Raw genomic sequence first — 22,899 nt, 5'->3', positions numbered from 1 at the left:
ATACGGCAGTATCACCGGAATTATAAAGCAATATCACTGGAATTATACGCCTGGTTCACAGGAATTATACAGCAATATTACTGGAATTATATAGAAATATCACAGGACTTAAACTCCAGAATCACTGAATTATATGCCAGTATCACGGGAATTATACGGCAATATCACAGGAATTATACAAAATTATAACTGGAATTATATACCAGTATCACAGGAATTTTACATCAATATTACTATTATTATACGGCAATATCACGAGAATTATACGTCAGTTTCACAGGAATTTTATGGTAGTATCACTGGAATTATACGCCATTATCACAGGATTTATACGATAGTATCAATGGAATTATACGCCAGTATAACAGGAATTATATGGAAATATCACTGGAATTATACGGCAATATCACTGGAATTATACGACAAAATCACAGGAATTATACGACAGTATCACGAATTATAAGCCAGTATCACGGGAATTATATGGCAATATCATTAGAATTATACACCAGTATCACGGGAATTATACATCCGTATCACAAAAATGATACGGGAATATCACAAAAGTTATACGCCAGTATCACTGGAATTATATGCCAGCATCACGGGAATTATACAGCCGTGTCACAAAAATTATACGGGAATATCACAGGAATTATACGACAGTATTACTGGAATTATATGCCAGTATCACTGGAATTATGCGCCGGTATCACAGGAATTTTACAGCATTATCACTATAATTATATGGCAATTTCAAGGGAGCTATACTCCAGTATACCTGGAATTATACTCCAGTATCACTGCAATTATAAGGCAATATCCCTGGAATTATACGGCAGTATCACAGGAATTATACGCCAGTATCACAGGAATAATCAACAGTATCACAGGAATTATACAGCAATATCACTGGAATTATATGGCAATGTCACAGAAATTATACGCCAGTATAATTGAAATTATACACCAGAATTATATGAATTATACAGCAATATCACTGGAATTTACGACAGTATCTCTGGAATTTTACAGCAATATCAATGGAAGTATAGGGCAATAACATTGGAATTATATGCAAGTATCACTGGAATTATACTGCAATATCACTGGTATTATACGGCAAGATCACAGGAATTATACAGCAATATTACTGGAATTATACGGCAATATCACTGGAATTATATGCCAGTATCACGGGAATTAAACGGCAATATCACTGGAATTATACGATATTATCACAGGAATTATACGCCAATATCACGAATTATACGCCAGTATCACGGGAATTATACGGCAATATCATTGGAATTATAATGCAATATCACAGGAATTATACACAAGTATCACTGGAATTATACGCCAGTATCATGTTTATTATATGGCAATATCACTGGAATTATACACCAGTATCACAGGAATTATATGCCAGTATCACGGGAATTATACGGCAATTTCACTGGAATTATACGACAATATCACAGGAATTATATGACATTATCACGAATTATACGGCAATATCACTGGAATATCACTGGAATATACGACAGTATCACTGGAATTTTACAGCAATATCAATGGAATTATACGGCAGTAACATTGGAATTATATGCCAGTATCACTGGAATTATACTGCAATATCACTGGTATTATATGACAAGATCACAGGAATTATACAGCAATATTACAGGAATTATACGGCAATATCACTGGAATTATACACCAGTAACACAGGAATTATACGCCAGTATCACATGAATTATACAGCAATATCACTGGAATTTTACGACGATATCACGGGAATTATACGCCAGTTTTACTTAAATTATGCGCCAGTATTACGGGAGTTATACGGCAGTATCACAGGAATTATACGCCAGAATCACAAGAATTATACACCAATATCACTGGAATTATACAGCAATATCACTGGAATTATACGGCAATATCACTGGAATTATATGCCAGTATCACGGGAATTAAACGACAATATCACTGGAATTATACGACAATATCACAGGAATTATACGCCAATATCACGAATTATACGCCAGTATCACGGGAATTATACGCCAATATCACTGGAATTATAATGCAATATCACAGGAATTATACACAAGAATCACTGCAATTATACGCCAAAATCATGTTTATTATATGGCAATATCACTGGAATTATACACCAGTATCACAGGAATTATATGCCAGTGTCACGGGAATTATACGGCAATATCACTGGAATTATACGACAATATCACAGGAATTATATGACATTATCACAAATTATGCGCCAGTATCACTGGATTTATACGGCAATATCATTAGAATTATATGCCAGTATTACGGGAAATATACGGCAATGTCACTGGAATTATATGTTAGTATCACGAGAACTATACGGCAAAATCTCTGGAATTATATGGCAATATCACAGGAATTATACGACACAATCACTGGAATTATATGCCAGTATCCTGGGAATTATGTGGCAATATCTCTAAAATATACGGCAGTATCACCGGAATTATACAGCAATATCACTGGAATTATATGCCAGTATGACGGGAATTATACGGCAATATCACTGGAATTATAAGGCAATATCACTGGAATTTTACGCCAGTCTCACAGGAATTATACAGCAATATCACTGGAATTATACGTGAATATCACTATAATTATACGGCAATATCACGAGAAATATACGCCAGTATCACTGGAATTATATGGCAGAATCACTGGAATTATACACCAGTATCTCTGGAATTAAACGCCAGCATCACGGGAAATATACAGCAATATCACTGGAATTATACGCCTGGTTTACAGGAATTATACAGCAATATTACGGGAATTATATGGAAATATCACAGGACTTAAACGCCAGAATTACTGAATTATATGCCAGTATCACGGGAATTATACGGCAATATCACAGGAAATATACAACATTATAATTGGAATTATATACCAGTATCAAAGGGATTTTACATCAATATTACTATTATTATACGGCAATATCACAGGAATTATACATCAGTTTCACAGGAATTTTACGGTAGTATCACTGGAATTATACGCCATTATCACAGGATTTATACGTTAGTATCAATGGAATTATACGCCAGTATAACAGGAATTATATGGCAATATCACTGGAATTATACGGCAATATCACTGGAATTATACGACAAAATCACAGGAATTATACGACAGTATCACGAATTATACGCCATTATCACGGGAATTATATGGCAATATCATTAGAATTATACACCAGTATCACGGGAATTATACATCCGTATCACAAAAATTATATGGGAATATCACAGAAATTATACGGCAGTATCACTGGAATTATATGCCAGTATCACAGGAATTAAACGCCAATATCACTAGAATTATATGACAATATCACAGGAATTATACGCCAGTATCACAAATTATACGTCAGTATCACTGGAATTATAATGCAATATCACAGGAATTTTACACCTGTATCACTGGAATTATATGCCAGTATCACGTTTATTATATGGCAATATCACTGGAATTATACACCAGTATCACAGGAATTATATGGCAGTATCATGGGAATTATACGGCAAGATCACTGGAATTATACGACAAGATCACAGGAATTATACGACGGTATCACGAATTATACGCCAGTATCACTGGAATAAAACGGCAATATCATTAGAATTATACGCCAGTATCACGGGAATTATACATCCGAATCACAAAAATTATACGGGAATATCACAGAAGTTATACGCCAGTATCACTGGAATTATATGCCAGTATCACGGGAATTATACAGCTGTATCACAAAAATTATACGGGAATATCACAGGAATTATACGACAGTATTACTGGAATTATACGCCAGTGTCACTGGAATTATACGCCGGTATCACAGGAATTTTACAGCATTATCACTATAATTATATGGCAATATCACAGGAGCTATACTCCAGTATCACTGGAATTATACTCCAGTATCACTGCAATTATAAGGCAGCATCCCTGGAATGATACGGCAGTATCACAGGAATTATACGCCAGTATCACAGGAATAATCAACAGTATCACAGGAATTATACAGCAATATCACTGGAATTATATGGCAATGTCACAGAAATTATACGCCAGTATAACTGAAATTATACACCAGAATTATATGAATTATACGGCAATATCACTGGAATATACGACAGTATCACTGGAATTTTACAGCAATATCAATGGAAGTATACGGCAATAACATTGGAATTATATGCCAGTATCACTGGAATTATACTGCAATATCACTGGTATTATACTGCAAGATCACAGGAATTATACAGCAATATTACTGGAATTATACGGCAATATCACTGGAATTATATGCCAGTATCACGGGAATTAAACGGCAATATCACTGGAATTATACGACAATATCACAGGAATTATACGCCAATATCACAAATTATACGCCAGTATCACGGGAATTATACGGCAATATCACTGGAATTATAATGCAATATCACAGGAATTATACACAAGTATCACTGGAATTATACGCCAGTATCATGTTTATTATATGGCAATATCACTGGAATTATACACCAGTATCACAGGAATTATATGCCAGTTTCACGGGAATTATACGGCAATTTCACTGGAATTATACGACAATATCACAGGAATTATATGACATTATCACGAATTATACGGCAATATCACTGGAATATCACTGGAATATAGGACAGTATCACTGGAATTTTACAGCAATATCAATGGAATTATATGGCAATAACATTGGAATTATATGCCAGTATCACGGGAATTATACTGCAATATCACTGGTATTATACTACAAGATCACAGGAATTATACAGCAATATTACTGGAATTATACAGCAATATCACTGGAATTATACACCAGTAACACAGGAATTATACGCCAGTATCACTGGAATAATACGCCAGTATCACATGAATTATACAGCAATATCACTGGAATTTTACGACGATATCACGGGAATTATACGCCAGTTTTACTTAAATTATACGCCAGTATCACGGGAGTTATACCGCAGTATCACAGGAATTATACGCCAGAATCACAAGAATTATACACCAATATCACTGGAATTATACAGCAATATCACTGGAATTATACGGCAATATCACTGGAATTATATGCCAGTATCACGGGAATTAAACGGCAATATCACTGGAATTATACGACAATATCACAGGAATTATACGCCAATATCACTGGAATTATAATGTAATATCACAGGAATTTTACACAAGAATCACTGCAATTATATGCCAGTATCATGTTTATTATATGGCAATATCACTGGAATTATACACCGGTATCACAGGAATTATATGCCAGTATCACAGGAATTATACGGCAATATCACTGGAATTATACGACAATATCACAGGAATTATATGACATTATCACGAATTATGCGCCAGTATCACTGGATTTATACGGTAATATCATTAGAATTATATGCCAGTATTACGGGAAATATACGGCAATGTCACTGGAATTATATGTTAGTATCACGAGAACTATGCGGCAAAATCTCTGGAATTATATGGCAATATCACAGGAATTATACGCCACAATCACTGGAATTATATGACAGTTTCCTGGGAATTATGTGGCAATATCTGTAAAATATACGGCAGTATCACCGGAATTATACATCAATATCACTGGAATTATATGCCAGTATCACGGGAATTATACGGCAATATCACAGGAATTATACAACATTATAACTGGAATTATATAACAGTATCACAGGAATTTTACATCAATATTACTATTATTATACGGCAATATCACAGGAATTATACGTCAGTTTCACAGGAATTTTACGGTAGTATCACTGGAATTATACGCCTTTATCACAGGATTTATACATTAGTATCAATGGAATTATACGCCAGTATAACAGGAATTATATGGCAATATCACTGGAATTATACGGCAATATCACTGGAATTATATGACAAAATCACAGGAATTATACGACAGTATCACGAATTATACGCCAGTATCACGGGAATTATATGACAATATCATTAGAATTATACACCAGTATCACGGGAATTATACATCCGTATCACAAAAATTATATGGGAATATCACAGAAATTATACGGCAGTATCACTGGAATTATATGCCAGTATCACAGGAATTAAACGCCAATATCAAAGGAATTATATGACAATATCACAGGAATTATACGCCAGTATCACAAATTATACTTCAGTATCACAGGAATTATACGTCAATATCACTGGAATTATAATGCAATATCACAGGAATTTTACACCTGTATCACTGGAATTATATGCCAGTATCACGTTTATTATATGGCAATATCACTGGAATTATACACCAGTATCACAGGAATTATATGGCAGTATCATGGGAATTATACGGCAAGATCACTGGAATTATACGACAAGATCACAGGAATTATACGACGGTATCACGAATTATACGCCAGTTTCACTGGAATAATACAACAATATCATTAGAATTATATGCCAGTATCACGGGAATTATACATCCGTATCACAAAAATTATACGGGAATATCACAGAAGTTGTACGCCAGTATCACTGGAATTATATGCCAGTATCACGGGAATTATACAGCCGTATCACAAAAATTATACGGGAATATCACAGGAATTATTCGACAGTATTACTGGAATTATACGCTGGTATCACAGGAATTTTACAGCATTATCACTATAATTATATGGCAATATCACGGGAGCTATACTCCAGTATCACTGGAATTATACTCCAGTATCACTGCAATTATAAGGCAGTATCCCTGGAATTATACGGCAGTATCACAGGAATTATACGCCAGAATCACAGGAATAATCAACAGTATCACAGGAATTATACAGCAATATCACTGGAATTATATGGCAATGTCACAGAAATTATACGCCAGTATAACTGAAATTATACACCAGAATTATATGAATTATACGGCAATATCACTGGAATATACGACAGTATCACTGGAATTTTACAGCAATATCAATGGAAGTATACGGCAATAACATTGGAATTATATGCCAGTATCACTGGAATTATACTGTAATATCACTGGTATTATACGGCAAGATCACAGGAATTATACAGCAATATTACCTGAATTATACGGCAATAACACTGGAATTATATGCCAGTATCACGGGAATTAAACGGCAATATCACTGGAATTATACGACAATATCACAGGAATTATACGCCAATATCACAAATTATACGTCAGTATCACGGGAATTATATGGCAATATCACTGGAATTATAATGCAATATCACAGGAATTATACACAAGTATCACTGGAATTATACGCCAGTATCATGTTTATTATATGGCAATATCACTGGAATTATACACCAGTATCACAGGAATTATATGCCAGTATCACGGGAATTATACGGCAATTTCACTGGAATTATACGACAATATCACAGGAATTATATGACATTATCACGAATTATACGGCAATATCACTGGAATATCACTGGAATATACGACAGTATCACTGGAATTTTACAGCAATATCAATGGAATTATACGGCAATAACATTGGAATTATATGCCAGTATCACGGGAATTATACTGCAATATCACTGGTATTATACGACAAGATCACAGGAATTATACAGCAATATTACTGGAATTATACAGCAATATCACTGGAATTATACACCAGTAACACAGGAATTATACGCCAGTATCACTGGAATAATACGCCAGTATCACATGAATTATACAGCAATATCACTGGAATTTTACGACGATATCACGGGAATTATACGCCAGTTTTACTTAAATTATACGCCAGTATCACGGGAGATATACCGCAGTATCACAGGAATTATACGCCAGAATCACAAGAATTATACACCAATATCACTGGAATTATACAGCAATATCACTGGAATTATACGGCAATATCACTGGAATTATATGCCAGTATCACGGGAATTAAACGGCAATATCACTGGAATTATACGCCAATATCACAGGAATTATACGCCAATATCACAAATTATACGCCAGTATCACGGGAATTATACGGCAATATCACTGGAATTATAATGTAATATCACAGGAATTATACAAAAGAATCACTGCAATTATACGCCAGTATCATGTTTATTATATGGCAATATCACTGGAATTATATGGCAATGTCACAGAAATTATACGCCAGTATAACTGAAATTATACACCAGAATTATATGAATTATACGGCAACATCACTGGAATATACGACAGTATCACTGGAATTTTACAGCAATATCAATGGAAGTATACGGCAATAACATTGGAATTATATGCCAGTATCACTGGAATTATACTGCAATATCACTGGTATTATACGGCAAGATCACAGGAATTATACAGCAATATTACTGGAATTATACGGCAATATCACTGGAATTATATGCCAGTATCACGGGAATTAAACGGCAATATCACTGGAATTATACGACAATATCACAGGAATTATACGCCAATATCACAAATTATACGCCAGTATCACGGGAATTATACGGCAATATCACTGGAATTATAATGCAATATCACAGGAATTATACACAAGTATCACTGGAATTATACGCCAGTATCATGTTTATTATATGGCAATATCACTGGAATTATACACCAGTATCACAGGAATTATATGCCAGTTTCACGGGAATTATACGGCAATTTCACTGGAATTATACGACAATATCACAGGAATTATATGACATTATCACGAATTATACGGCAATATCACTGGAATATCACTGGAATATAGGACAGTATCACTGGAATTTTACAGCAATATCAATGGAATTATACGGCAATAACATTGGAATTATATGCCAGTATCACGGGAATTATACTGCAATATCACTGGTATTATACGACAAGATCACAGGAATTATACAGCAATATTACTGGAATTATACAGCAATATCACTGGAATTATACACCAGTAACACAGGAATTATACGCCAGTATCACTGGAATAATACGCCAGTATTACATGAATTATACAGTAATATCACTGGAATTTTACGACGATATCACGGGAATTATACGCCAGTTTTACTTAAATTATACGCCAGTATCACTGGAGTTATACCGTAGTATCACAGGAATTATACGCCAGAATCACAAGAATTATACACCAATATCACTGGAATTATACAGCAATATCACTGGAATTATACGGCAATATCACTGGAATTATATGCCAGTATCACGGGAATTAAACGGCAATATCACTGGAATTATACGACAATATCACAGGAATTATATGCCAATATCACTGGAATTATAATGTAATATCACAGGAATTTTACACAAGAATCACTGCAATTATACGCCAGTATCATGTTTATTATATGGCAATATCACTGGAATTATACACCGGTATCACAGGAATTATATGCCAGTATCACAGGAATTATACGGCAATATCACTGGAATTATACGACAATATCACAGGAATTATATGACATTATCACGAATTATGCGCCAGTATCACTGGATTTATACGGTAATATCATTAGAATTATATGCCAGTATTACGGGAAATATACGGCAATGTCACTGGAATTATATGTTAGTATCACGAGAACTATGCGGCAAAATCTCTGGAATTATATGGCAATATCACAGGAATTATACGCCACAATCACTGGAATTATATGCCAGTATCACGGGAATTATACGGCAATATCACAGGAATTATACAACATTATAACTGGAATTATATAACAGTATCACAGGAATTTTACATCAATATTACTATTATTATACGGCAATATCACAGGAATTATACGTCAGTTTCACAGGAATTTTACGGTAGTATCACTGGAATTATACGCCTTTATCACAGGATTTATACATTAGTATCAATGGAATTATACGCCAGTATAACAGGAATTATATGGCAATATCACTGGAATTATACGGCAATATCACTGGAATGATAAGCCAGTATCACGAACTATATGCCAGTATCACAGGAATTATACGGCAATATCACAGGAATTATAATGCAATATCACAGGAATTATACACCAGTATCACAGGAATTATATGCCAGTATCACGTTTATTAGATGGCAATATCACTGGAATTATACACCAGTATCACAGGAATTATATGCCAGTATCACGGGAATTATACGGCAATATCACTGGAATTATATGACAATATCACAGGAATTATACGACAGTATCACGAATTATACGCCAGTATCACAGGAATTATACGGCAATATCACAGGAATTATACGGCAATATCACAGGAATTATACACCAGTATCACTGGAATTATATGCCAGTATCATGTTTATTATATGGCAATATCACTGGAATCATACACCAGTATCACAGGAATTATAGAAACATAGAATTTCAATATCATTAGAATTATACACCAGTATCACGGGAATTATACATCCGTATCACAAAAATTATCTGGGAATATCACAGAAATTATACACCAGTATCACTGGAATTATATGCCAGTATCACAGGAATTAAACGGCAATATCACTGGAATTATACGACAATATCACAGGAATTATACGCCAGTATCACGAACTATACGCCAGTATCACTGGAATTATATGCCAGTATCATGTTTATTATATGGCAATATCACTGGAATTATACACCATTATCACAGGAATTATAGAAACATAGAAACATAGAATTTGACGGCAGATACGAACCACTTGGCCCATGTAGTCTGCTCATTTTTTTTATCCTTTAGGTAAATCGCAACCCTTTTGGAACCTTATTTCTTTGTAAGGATATTCATATGCCTATCCCAAGCATGTTTAAATTGCTCTACAGTCTTAGCCTCTACCACCTATGATTGGAGGCTATTCCACTTATCCACTACCCTTTCTGTGAAATAATTTTTCCTTAAATTTCCCCTGAACCTGCCTCCCTCCAGTTTCAGTGTATGTCCTCGAGTTCTAATACTTCTCTTCCTTTGAAAAATGTTTCCCTCCTGAACTTAGTTAAAACCTTTGGTATATTTGAAAGTTTCTATCATGTCTCCCCTTTCCCTTCTCTCCTCCATACTATACATGTTAAGATCTTTTAGCCTTTCCAGGTAAGTTTTGTGATGTAGGCCATGCACCATTTTAGTTGCCCTTCTTTGTACACTCTCTAATGTATTTATATCCTCCTGGAGCTATGGTCTCCAGAACTGGACACAGTATTCCAGATGACGCCGCACCAATGACCTATACAGTGGCATTATTACTTCTCTTTTCCTGCTACTGATTCCTCTCCCTATGCAACCAAGCATCTGACTTGCCTTTCTCATTGCTTTGTTGCATTGCTTTCCTGCCTTTAAGTCACTTGAAATAGTGACTCCTAAATCCCTTTCCTCCTCAGTAGTTTCCATTATAGTACCCTTGATACTATATTTAGCCTTTGGGTTTTTGAGACCCAAGTGCATGATTCTGCATTTTTTAGCATTAAACTGTAGTTGCCATGTTCTTGACCATTTTTCAAGCCTAGCTAGGTCATCAATTATTTGTTTTACCCCTCCTGGTGTGTCTATCCTGTTGCATATCTTTGTATCATCTGAAAAAAGGCATACTTTCCCTTCAATACCATTTGCAATGTCACCAACAAAGATATTAAAGAGAACTGGTCCGAGTACAGATCCCTGGGTTACTCCACTGGTATCATTTCCCTCCATAGATTGCACTCCATTTACTACAACTGTCTGTTTCCTATTCTGCAACCAGGTTCTTATCCATTTAACTATTCTATAATCCACCCCCACACTTTCAAGTTTATTTAGCAGTCTGCGATGTGGGACAGTGTCAAATGCCTTACTAAAGTCTAGATATGCTACATCTACAGCTCCCCCTTGATCTATTATTTTCATCACAGAGTCAAAAAAGTTAATAAGATTTGTTTGGCATGATCTCCCACCAGTAAATCCATGCTGTTTTGGATCCTGTAAGTTGTTTGATTTAAGATATTCTACAATTCTTTCTTTTAGTATTTTTTCCATTACTTTCCCTACTACTGATGTAAGGCTTACTGGTCTGTAGTTACTTGCTTTTTCCTTGCTTCCACTTTTGTACAATGGAACTACATTTGCTCTTTTCCAGTCCTCTGGAATGGCACCTGTATTTAGTGACTAGTTAAATAATTCTGTTAATGGTGCCACCAGCACATCTTTTAGCTCTTTTAGTATCCTTGGGTGTATCCCATCTGCCAGTATCACGAAAATTATATGGCAAAATCACTGGAATTATACGACAATATCACAGGAATTATACGACAGTATCACGAATTATACGCCAGTATCACAGGAATTATATGGCAATATCACTGGAATTATAATGCAATATCACTGGAATTATACACCAGTATCACTGGAATTATATGCCAGTATCACGTTTATTATATGGCAATATCACTGGAATTATACACCAGTATCACAGGATTTATAGGCCAGTATCACGGGAATTATACGGCAATATCACTGGAATTATACAACAATATCACAGGAATTATATGACAGATTCACGAATTATACGGCAGTATCACTGGATTTATACGGCAAAATCATTAGAATTATATGCCACTATAACTGGAAATATATACGTCAATGTCACTGGAATTATATGTTAGTATGATGAGAAATATACGGCAAAATCTCTGGAATTATATGGCAATATCACAGGAATTATACGCCACAATCACTGGAATTATATGCCAGTATCCTGGGAATTATACGGCAATATCTCTAAAATATACGGCAGTATCACCGGAATTATACAGCAATATCACTGGAATTATATGGCAGTATCACAGGAATTATACGGCAATATCACTGGAATTATACGGCAATATCACTGGAATTTTTCGCCAGTTTCACAGGAATTATACAGCAATATCACTGGAATTATACATGAATATCACTATAATTATACGGCAATATCACGAGAAATATACGCCAGTATCACTGGAATTATATGGCAGAATCACTGGAATTATACACCTGTATCTCTGGAATTATACGCCAGCATCACGGGAAATATACAGCAATATCACTGGAAATATATGCCTGGTTCACAGGAATTATACAGCAATATAACTGGAATTATATGGCAATATCACAGGAATTAAACGCCAGAATCACTGAATTATATGCCGGTATCCCGGGAATTATACGCCAGTATCACGGGAATTATTCGGCATTATCACTGGAATTATACATCAGTATCGCAGGTATTATACGGCAATATCACAAGAATTATATGGTAATATCACTGGAATTATACGCCAGTATCACAGATAGTTATAAAATAGTATCACTGGAAATATAAGCCTAGTTCACAGGAATTATACAGCAATATTACTGGAATTATATGGCAATATCACAGGAATTAAACGCCAGAATCACTGAATTATATGCCAGTATCAAGGGAATTATACAGCATTATCACTGGAATTGTATGGTAATATCACTGGAATTATACGGCAGTATCATGGATATTTATACAATAGTATCACTGGAATTATACGCCAGTATCACAGGAATTATACGGCAATATCACTGGAATTATACGACAATATCACTGGAATTATACGACAATATCATAGGAATTAAACGACAGTATCACGGGAATTATAATGCAATATCATTAGAATTATATGTTAGTATCACGGGAATTGTACATCCGTATCACAAAAATTATACGGGAATATCACAGAAATTATATGCCAGTATCACTGGAATTATATGCCAGTATCACGGGAATTAAACGGCATTATCACTGGAATTATACGACAATATCACAGGAATTATATGCCAGTATCACGAATTATACGCCAGTATCACAGTAATTATACGACAATATCACTGGAATTATACGACAATATCACAAGAATTATACGCCAGTATCACGAATTATACGCCAGTATCACATGAATTATACGGCAATATTACTGGAATTAAAATGCAATATCACAGGAATTATACACCAGTATCACTGGAATTATATGCCAGTATCACGTTTATTATATGGCAATATCACTGGAATTATACACCAGTATCACAGGAATTATATGCCAGTATCAAGGGAATTATACGGCAAGATCACTGGAATTATACGACAATATCACAGGAATTATACGACAGTATCACGAATTATACGTCAGTATCACGGGAATTATACGACAATATCATTAGAATTATACGCTAGTATCACGGGAATTATACATCCGTATCACAAAAATTATAAGGGATTATCACAGGAATTATACGACAGTATAACTGGAATTATACGCCAGTATCACTGGAATTATACTCCGGTATCACAGGAATTTTACAGCATTATCACTATAATTATATGGCAATATCACGGGAGTTATACTCCAGTATCACTGGAATTATACTCCAGTATCACTGCAATTATACGGCAGTATCACAGGAATAATCGACAGTATCACAGGAATTATACAGCAATATCTCTGGAATTATATGGCAATGTCACAGAAATTATACGCCAGTATCACTGGAATTATACACCAGAATCATATGAATTATACGGCAATATCACTGGAATATACAACAGTACCACTGGAATTTTAGAGCAATATCAATGGAATTATATGGCAAAAACATTGGAATTATATGCCAGTATTATGGGCATTATACTGCAATATCACTGGTATTATATGGCAAGATCACAGGAATTATACAGCAATATTACTGGAATTATACGGCAATATCGCTGGAATTATACACCAGTAACACAGGAATTATACACCAGTATCACTGGAATAATACGCCAGTATTACATGAATTATACAGCAATATCACTGGAATTTTACGACAATATCACGGGAATTATACGCCAGTTTTACTTAAATTATACGCCAGTATCACGGGAATTATACCACAGTATCACAGGAATTATATGCCAGAATTCCAAGAATTATACACCAATATCACTGGAATTATACAGCAATATCACTGGAATTATACAGCAATATCACTGGAATTATACGGCAATATCACTGGAATTATATGACAGTATCACTGGAATTAAACGGCAATATCACTGGAATTATACCACAATATCACAGGAATTAAACGCCAGTATCACAAATTATACGCCAGTATCACGGGAATTATACGGCAATATCACTGGAATTATACGACAATATCACAGGAATTATATGCCAGTATCACGAATTATACGCCAGTATCACAGGAATTATACGGCAATATCACTGGAATTATATGTTAGTATCACGATAAATATACAGCAAAATCTCTGGAATTATATGGCAATATCACAGGAATTATACGCCACAATCACTGGAATTATATGCCAGTATCCTGGGAATTATACGGCAATATCTCTAAAATATACGGCAGTATCACCGGAATTATACAGCAATAGCACTGAAATTATATGCCAGTATCCCAGGAATTATACGGCAATATCACTGGAATTATACGGCAATTTCACTGGAATTTTACGCAAGTTTCACAGGAATTATACAGCAATATCACTGGAATTATACGTGAATATCACTATAATTATACGGCAATATCACGAGAAATATACGCCAGTATCACTGGAATTATATGGCAGAATCACTGGAATTATACACCAGTATCTCTGGAATTATATGCCAGCATCACGGGAAATATACAGCAATATCACTGGAAATATACGCCTAGTACACAGGAATTATACAGCAATATTACTGGAATTATATGGAAATATCACAGGAATTAAATGACAGAATCACTGTATTATATGCCAGTATCCAGGGAATAATACGCCAGTATCACGGGAATTATACAGCATTATCACTGGAATTATATGGTAATATCACTGGAATTATACGCCAGTATCATGGATATTTATACAATAGTATCACTGGAATTATACGCCAGTATCACAGGAATTATACGGCAATATCACTGGAATTATACGGCATTATCACAGAAATTATACGGCAATATCACAGGAATTATACAACATTATAACTGGAATTATATGCCTATTTCACCTAAATTATACGCCAGTAGCACAGGAATTTTACATCAATATTACTATAATTATACGGCAATATCACAGGTATTATAATCCAGTATCACTGGAATTAAACTCCAGTATCACTGCAATTATACGGCAATATCACTGGAATTATACGTCAGTATCACAGGAATTATACGGTAATATCACTGGAATTATACGGTAATATCACTGGAATTATACGCCATTATCACAGGATTTATACGTTAGTATCACAGGAATTATATGGCAATATCACTGGAATTATAATGCAATATCACTGGAATTATACGCCATTATCACAGGATTTATACGTTAGTATCACAGGAATTATATGGCACTATCACTGGAATTATAATGCAATATCACAGGAATTATACACCAGTATCACTGGAATTATATGCCAGTATCACGGAATTAAACGGCATTATCACTGGAATTATACGAAAATATCACAGGAATTATATGCCAGTATCACGAATTATACGCCAGTATCGCGGTAATTATACGGCAATATCACTGGAATTATACGACAATATCACAAGAATTATACGCCAGTATCACGAATTATACGCCAGTATCACATGAATTATACGTCAATATCACTGGAATTATAATGCAATATCACAGGAATTATACACCAGTATCACTGGAATTATATGCCAGTATCACGTTTATTATATGGCAATATCACTGGAAATATACACCAGTATCACAGGAATTATATGGCAGTATCAAGGGAATTATACGGCAAGATCACTGGAATGATACGACAATATCACAGGAATTATACGACAGTGTCACGAACTATACGCCAGTATCACTGGAATTATACGGCAATATCATTAGAATTATACGCCAGTATCACGGGAATTATAAATCGTATCACAAAAATTATAAGGGATTATCACAGGAATTATACGACAGTATAACTGGAATTATACGCCAGTATCACTGGAATTATACTCCGGTATCACCGGAATTTTACAGCATTATCACTATAATTATATGGCAATATCACGGGAGTTATACTCCAGTATCACTGGAATTATACTCCAGTATCACTGCAATTATAAGGCAATATCCCTGGAATTATACGGCAGTATCACAGGAATAATCGACAGTATCACAGGAATTATACAGCAATATTTACTGGAATTATATGGCAATGTCACAGAAATTATACGCCAGTATCACTGGAATTATACACCAGAATCATATGAATTATATGGCAATATCACTGGAATATACGACAGTACCACTGGAATTTTACAGCAATATCAATGGAATTATACGGCAATAACATTGGAATTATATGCCAGTATCACGGGAATTATACTGCAATATCATTGGTATTATATGGCAAGATCACAGGAATTATACAGCAATATTACTGGAATTATACGGCAATATCACTGGAATTATACACCAGTAACACAGGAATTATACGCCAGTATCACTGGAATAATACGCCAGTATCACATGAATTATACAGCAATATCACTGGAATTTTACGACAATATCACTGGAATTATACGCCAGTTTTACTTAAATTATACGCCAGTATCACGGGAATTATACCACAGTATCACAAGAATTATATGCCTGAATCACAAGAATTATACACCAATATCACTGGAATTATACAGCAATATCACTGGAATTATACAGCAATATCACTGGAATTATACGGCAATATCACTGGAATTATATGCCAGTATCACTGGAATTAAACGGCAATATCACTGGAATTATACCACAATATCACAGGAATTATACGCCAGTATCACGAATTATACGCCAGTATCACGGGAATTATACGGCAATATCACTGGAATTATACGACAATATCACAGGAATTATACGCCAGTATCACGAATTATACGCCAGTATCACAGGAATTATACGGCAATATCACTGGAATTATATGTTAGTATCACGATAAATATACGGAAAAATCTCTTGAATTATATGGCAATATCACAGGAATTATACGCCACAATCACTGGAATTATATGCCAGTATCCTGGGAATTATACGGCAATATCTCTAAAATATACAGCAGTATCACCTGAATTATACAGCAATATCACTGGAATTATATGGCAGTATCACGGGAATTATACGGCACTATCACTGGAATTTTATGCCAGTTTCACAGGAATTATACAGCAATATCACTGGAATTATACGTGAATATTACTATAATTATACGGCAATATCACGAGAAATATACGCCAGTATCACTGGAATTATTTGGCAGAATCACTGGAATTATACACCATTATCTCTGGAATTATACGCCAGCATCACAGGAAATATACAGCAATATCACTGGAATTATACGCCAGGTTCACAGGAATTATACAGCAATATTACTGGAATTATATGGCAATATCACAGGAATTAAACACCAGAATCACTGAATTATATGCCAGTATCCCTGAATTATACGCCAGTATCATGGGAATTATACGGCATTATCACTGGAATTATACATCAGTATCGCGGGAATTATACGCCAATATCACAGGAATTATACGGTAATATCTCCGAAATTATACGCCAGTATCACGAATTTGTATACAATAGTATCACTGGAATTATACGCCAGTATCACAGGAATTATACAGCAATAACACTGGAATTATACAGCTTTATCACAGGAATTATACGGCAATATCAAAGGAATTATACAACATTATAACTGGAATTATATGCCAGTTTCACTGGAATTATACGCCAGTATCACAGGAATTTTACATTAGTATTACTATAATTATACGACAATATCACAGGAATTATTTTCCAGTATCACTGGAATTATACTCCAGTATCACTGCAATTATACGGCAATATCACTGGAATTATACGGCAGTATCACAGGATTTATACGGTAATATCACTGGAATTATTTGCCAGTATCACGGGATTTATACGTTAGTATCACTAATTGTACGCCAGTATAACCGGAATTATACGGCAATATCACTGGAATTATAATGCAATATCACAGGAATTATACACCAGTATCACTGGAATTATATGCCAGTATCACGTTTATTATATGGCAATATCACTGGAAATATACACCAGTATCACAGGAATTATATGGCAGTATCAAGGGAATTATACGGCAAGATCACTGGAATGATACGACAATATCACAGGAATTATACGACAGTGTCACGAACTGTACGCCAGTATCACTGGAATTATACGGCAATATCATTAGAATTATACTCCAGTATTACGGGAATTATAAATCGTATCACAAAAATTATAAGGGATTATCACAGGAATTATACGACAGTATAACTGGAATTATACGCCAGTATCACTGGAATTATACTCCGGTATCACCGGAATTTTACAGCATTATCACTATAATTATATGGCAATATCACGGGAGTTATACTCCAGTATCACTGGAATTATACTCCAGTATCACTGCAATTATAAGGCAATATCCCTGGAATTATACGGCAGTATCACAGGAATAATCGACAGTATCACAGGAATTATACAGCAATATTACTGGAATTATTTGGCAATGTCACAGAAATTATATGCCAGTATCACTGGAATTATACACCAGAATCATATGAATTATACGGCAATATCACTGGAATATACGACAGTACCACTGGAATTTTACAGCAATATCAATGGAATTATACGGCAATAACATTGGAATTATATGCCAGTATCACGGGAATTATACTGCAATATCATTGGTATTATATGGCAAGATCACAGGAATTATACAGCAATATTACTGGAATTATACGGCAATATCACTGGAATTATACACCAGTAACACAGGAATTATACGCCAGTATCACTGGAATAATACGCCAGTATCACATGAATTATACAGCAATATCACTGGAATTTTACGACAATATCACTGGAATTATACGCCAGTTTTACTTAAATTATACGCCAGTATCACGGGAATTATACCACAGTATCACAGGAATTATATGCCTGAATTACAAGAATTATACACCAATATCACTGGAATTATAAAGCAATATCACTGAAATTATACAGCAATATCACTGGAATTATACGGCAATATCACTGGAATTATATGCCAGTATCACTGGAATTAAACGGCAATATCACTGGAATTATACCACAATATCACAGGAATTATACGCCAGTATCACGAATTATACGCCAGTATCACGGGAATTATACGGCAATATCACTGGAATTATACGACAATATCACAGGAATTATACGCCAGTATCACGAATTATACGCCAGTATCACAGGAATTATACGGCAATATCACTGGAATTATATGTTAGTATCACGATAAATATACGGAAAAATCTCTTGAATTATATGGCAATATCACAGGAATTATACGCCACAATCACTGGAATTATATGCCAGTATCCTGGGAATTATACGGCAATATCTCTAAAATATACAGCAGTATCACCTGAATTATACAGCAATATCACTGGAATTATATGGCAGTATCACGGGAATAATACGGCACTATCACTGGAATTTTACGCCAGTTTCACAGGAATTATACAGCAATATCACTGGAATTATACGTGAATATTACTATAATTATACGGCAATATCACGAGAAATATACGCCAGTATCACTGGAATTATTTGGCAGAATCACTGGAATTATACACCAGTATCTCTGGAATTATACGCCAGCATCACAGGAAATATACAGCAATATCACTGGAATTATATGCCTGGTTCACAGGAATTATACAGCAATATTACTGGAATTATATGGCAATATCACAGGAATTAAACACCAGAATCACTGAATTATATGCCAGTATCCCTGAATTATACGCCAGTATCATGGGAATTATACGGCATTATCACTGGAATTATACATCAGTATCGCTGGAATTATACGCCAATATCACAGGAATTATACGGTAATATCTCCGAAATTATACGCCAGTATCACGAATTTGTATACAATAGTATCACTGGAATTATACGCCAGTATCACAGGAATTATACAGCAATAACACTGGAATTATACAGCTTTATCACAAGAATTATACGGCAATATCAAAGGAATTATACAACATTATAACTGGAATTATATGCCAGTTTCACTGGAATTATACGCCAGTATCACAGGAATTTTACATTAGTATTACTATAATTATACGACAATATCACAGGAATTATATTCCAGTATCACTGGAATTATACTCCAGTATCACTGCAATTATACGGCAATATCACTGGAATTATACGGCAGTATCACAGGATTTATACGGTAATATCATGGGAATTATTTGCCAGTATCACGGGATTTATACGTTAGTATCACTAATTGTACGCCAGTATAACCGGAATTATATGGCAATATCACTGGAATTATAATGCAATATCACAGGAATTATACACCAGTATCACTGGAATTATATGACAGTATCACGTTTATTATATGGCAATATCACTGGAATTATACACCAGTATCACAGGAATTATATGCCAGTATCACGGGAATTATACGGCAATATCACTGGAATTATATGACAATATCACAGGAATTATAATACAGTATCACAAATTATATGCCAGTATCACGGGAATTATACTGCAATATCATTAGAATTATACACCAGTATCACGGGAATTATACATTCGTATCACAAAAATCATCCGGGAATATCACAGAAATTATACACCAGTATCACTGGAATTATATGCCAGTATCACAGGAATTAAATGGCAATATCATTGGAATTATACGACAATATCACAGGAATTATACGCCAGTATCACGAACTTTACGCCAGTATCACAGGAATTATACGGCAATATCACTGGAATTATATGCCAGTATCACGTTTATTATATGGCAATATCACTGGAATTATACACCAGTAGCACAGGAATTATAGAAACATAGAAACAGAGAATTTGACGGCAGATAAAAACCACTTGGCCCATCTAGTCTGCCCATTTTTTTTATCCTTTAGGTAATCGCAACCCTTTTGGAACCTTAATTCTTTGTAAGGATATTCATATGCCTATCCCAAGCATGTTTAAATTGCTCTACAGTCTTAGCCTCTACCACCTCTAAATGGAGCAGAGGCGGAACTACCGGCAGTGCAGGCAGTGCACTGCACTGGGGCCCGCCTCTGTCCAGGGGCCCAAGCATGTAATGAGTCAAACTGACTCATTACATGCCGCTGTGCGCTGCGGGCAACCGCTGCCCGCAGCGCACAGCCGCCCGCAGATGAGAGGAGAGGACCAGCGGCACGGACGTCGGACGGGGAAGGAGGAGGAGGGAGGTGGAGAAGGGAGCCGCAGCAGCGCTTTGTTACTGGTGGAGGCGCTGCTGCTGCTGCCCCTCTGCTTCCCTATAGGCTGTCTTCCGAGAACAGCCTATGGGGAAGCAGAGGGGCAGCAGCAGCAGCGCCTCCACCAGTAACAAAGCGCTGCTGCGGCTCTCTCCTTCACCTCCGTCCACCACCTCCTCTGCTGCCCGGGAATCGACGGTCTCTGACGCTGCACCGAGGAACCTGAGGCGGAGAGGGTAAGTATAATTCTTCTTTCTTTCTTTCTTTCTTTCTTTCTTTCTTTCTTTCTTTCTTTCTTTCTTTCTTTTTCTTTCCTTCTTTCTTGCTTGTGCCTGCCTGCCGCAATGTGTAAAAAGGGGGGACTACCTGCCGCAATGTGTAAAAAGGGGGGACTGCCTGCCGCAATGTGTAAAAAGGGGGGACTGCCTGCCGCAATGTGTAAAAAGGGGGGA

Source organism: Pseudophryne corroboree, chromosome 2 (assembly GCF_028390025.1).
Source record: "Pseudophryne corroboree isolate aPseCor3 chromosome 2, aPseCor3.hap2, whole genome shotgun sequence".
Taxonomy (NCBI): Eukaryota; Metazoa; Chordata; class Amphibia; order Anura; family Myobatrachidae; genus Pseudophryne; species Pseudophryne corroboree.
This window is presented reverse-complemented; position numbering follows the sequence as displayed.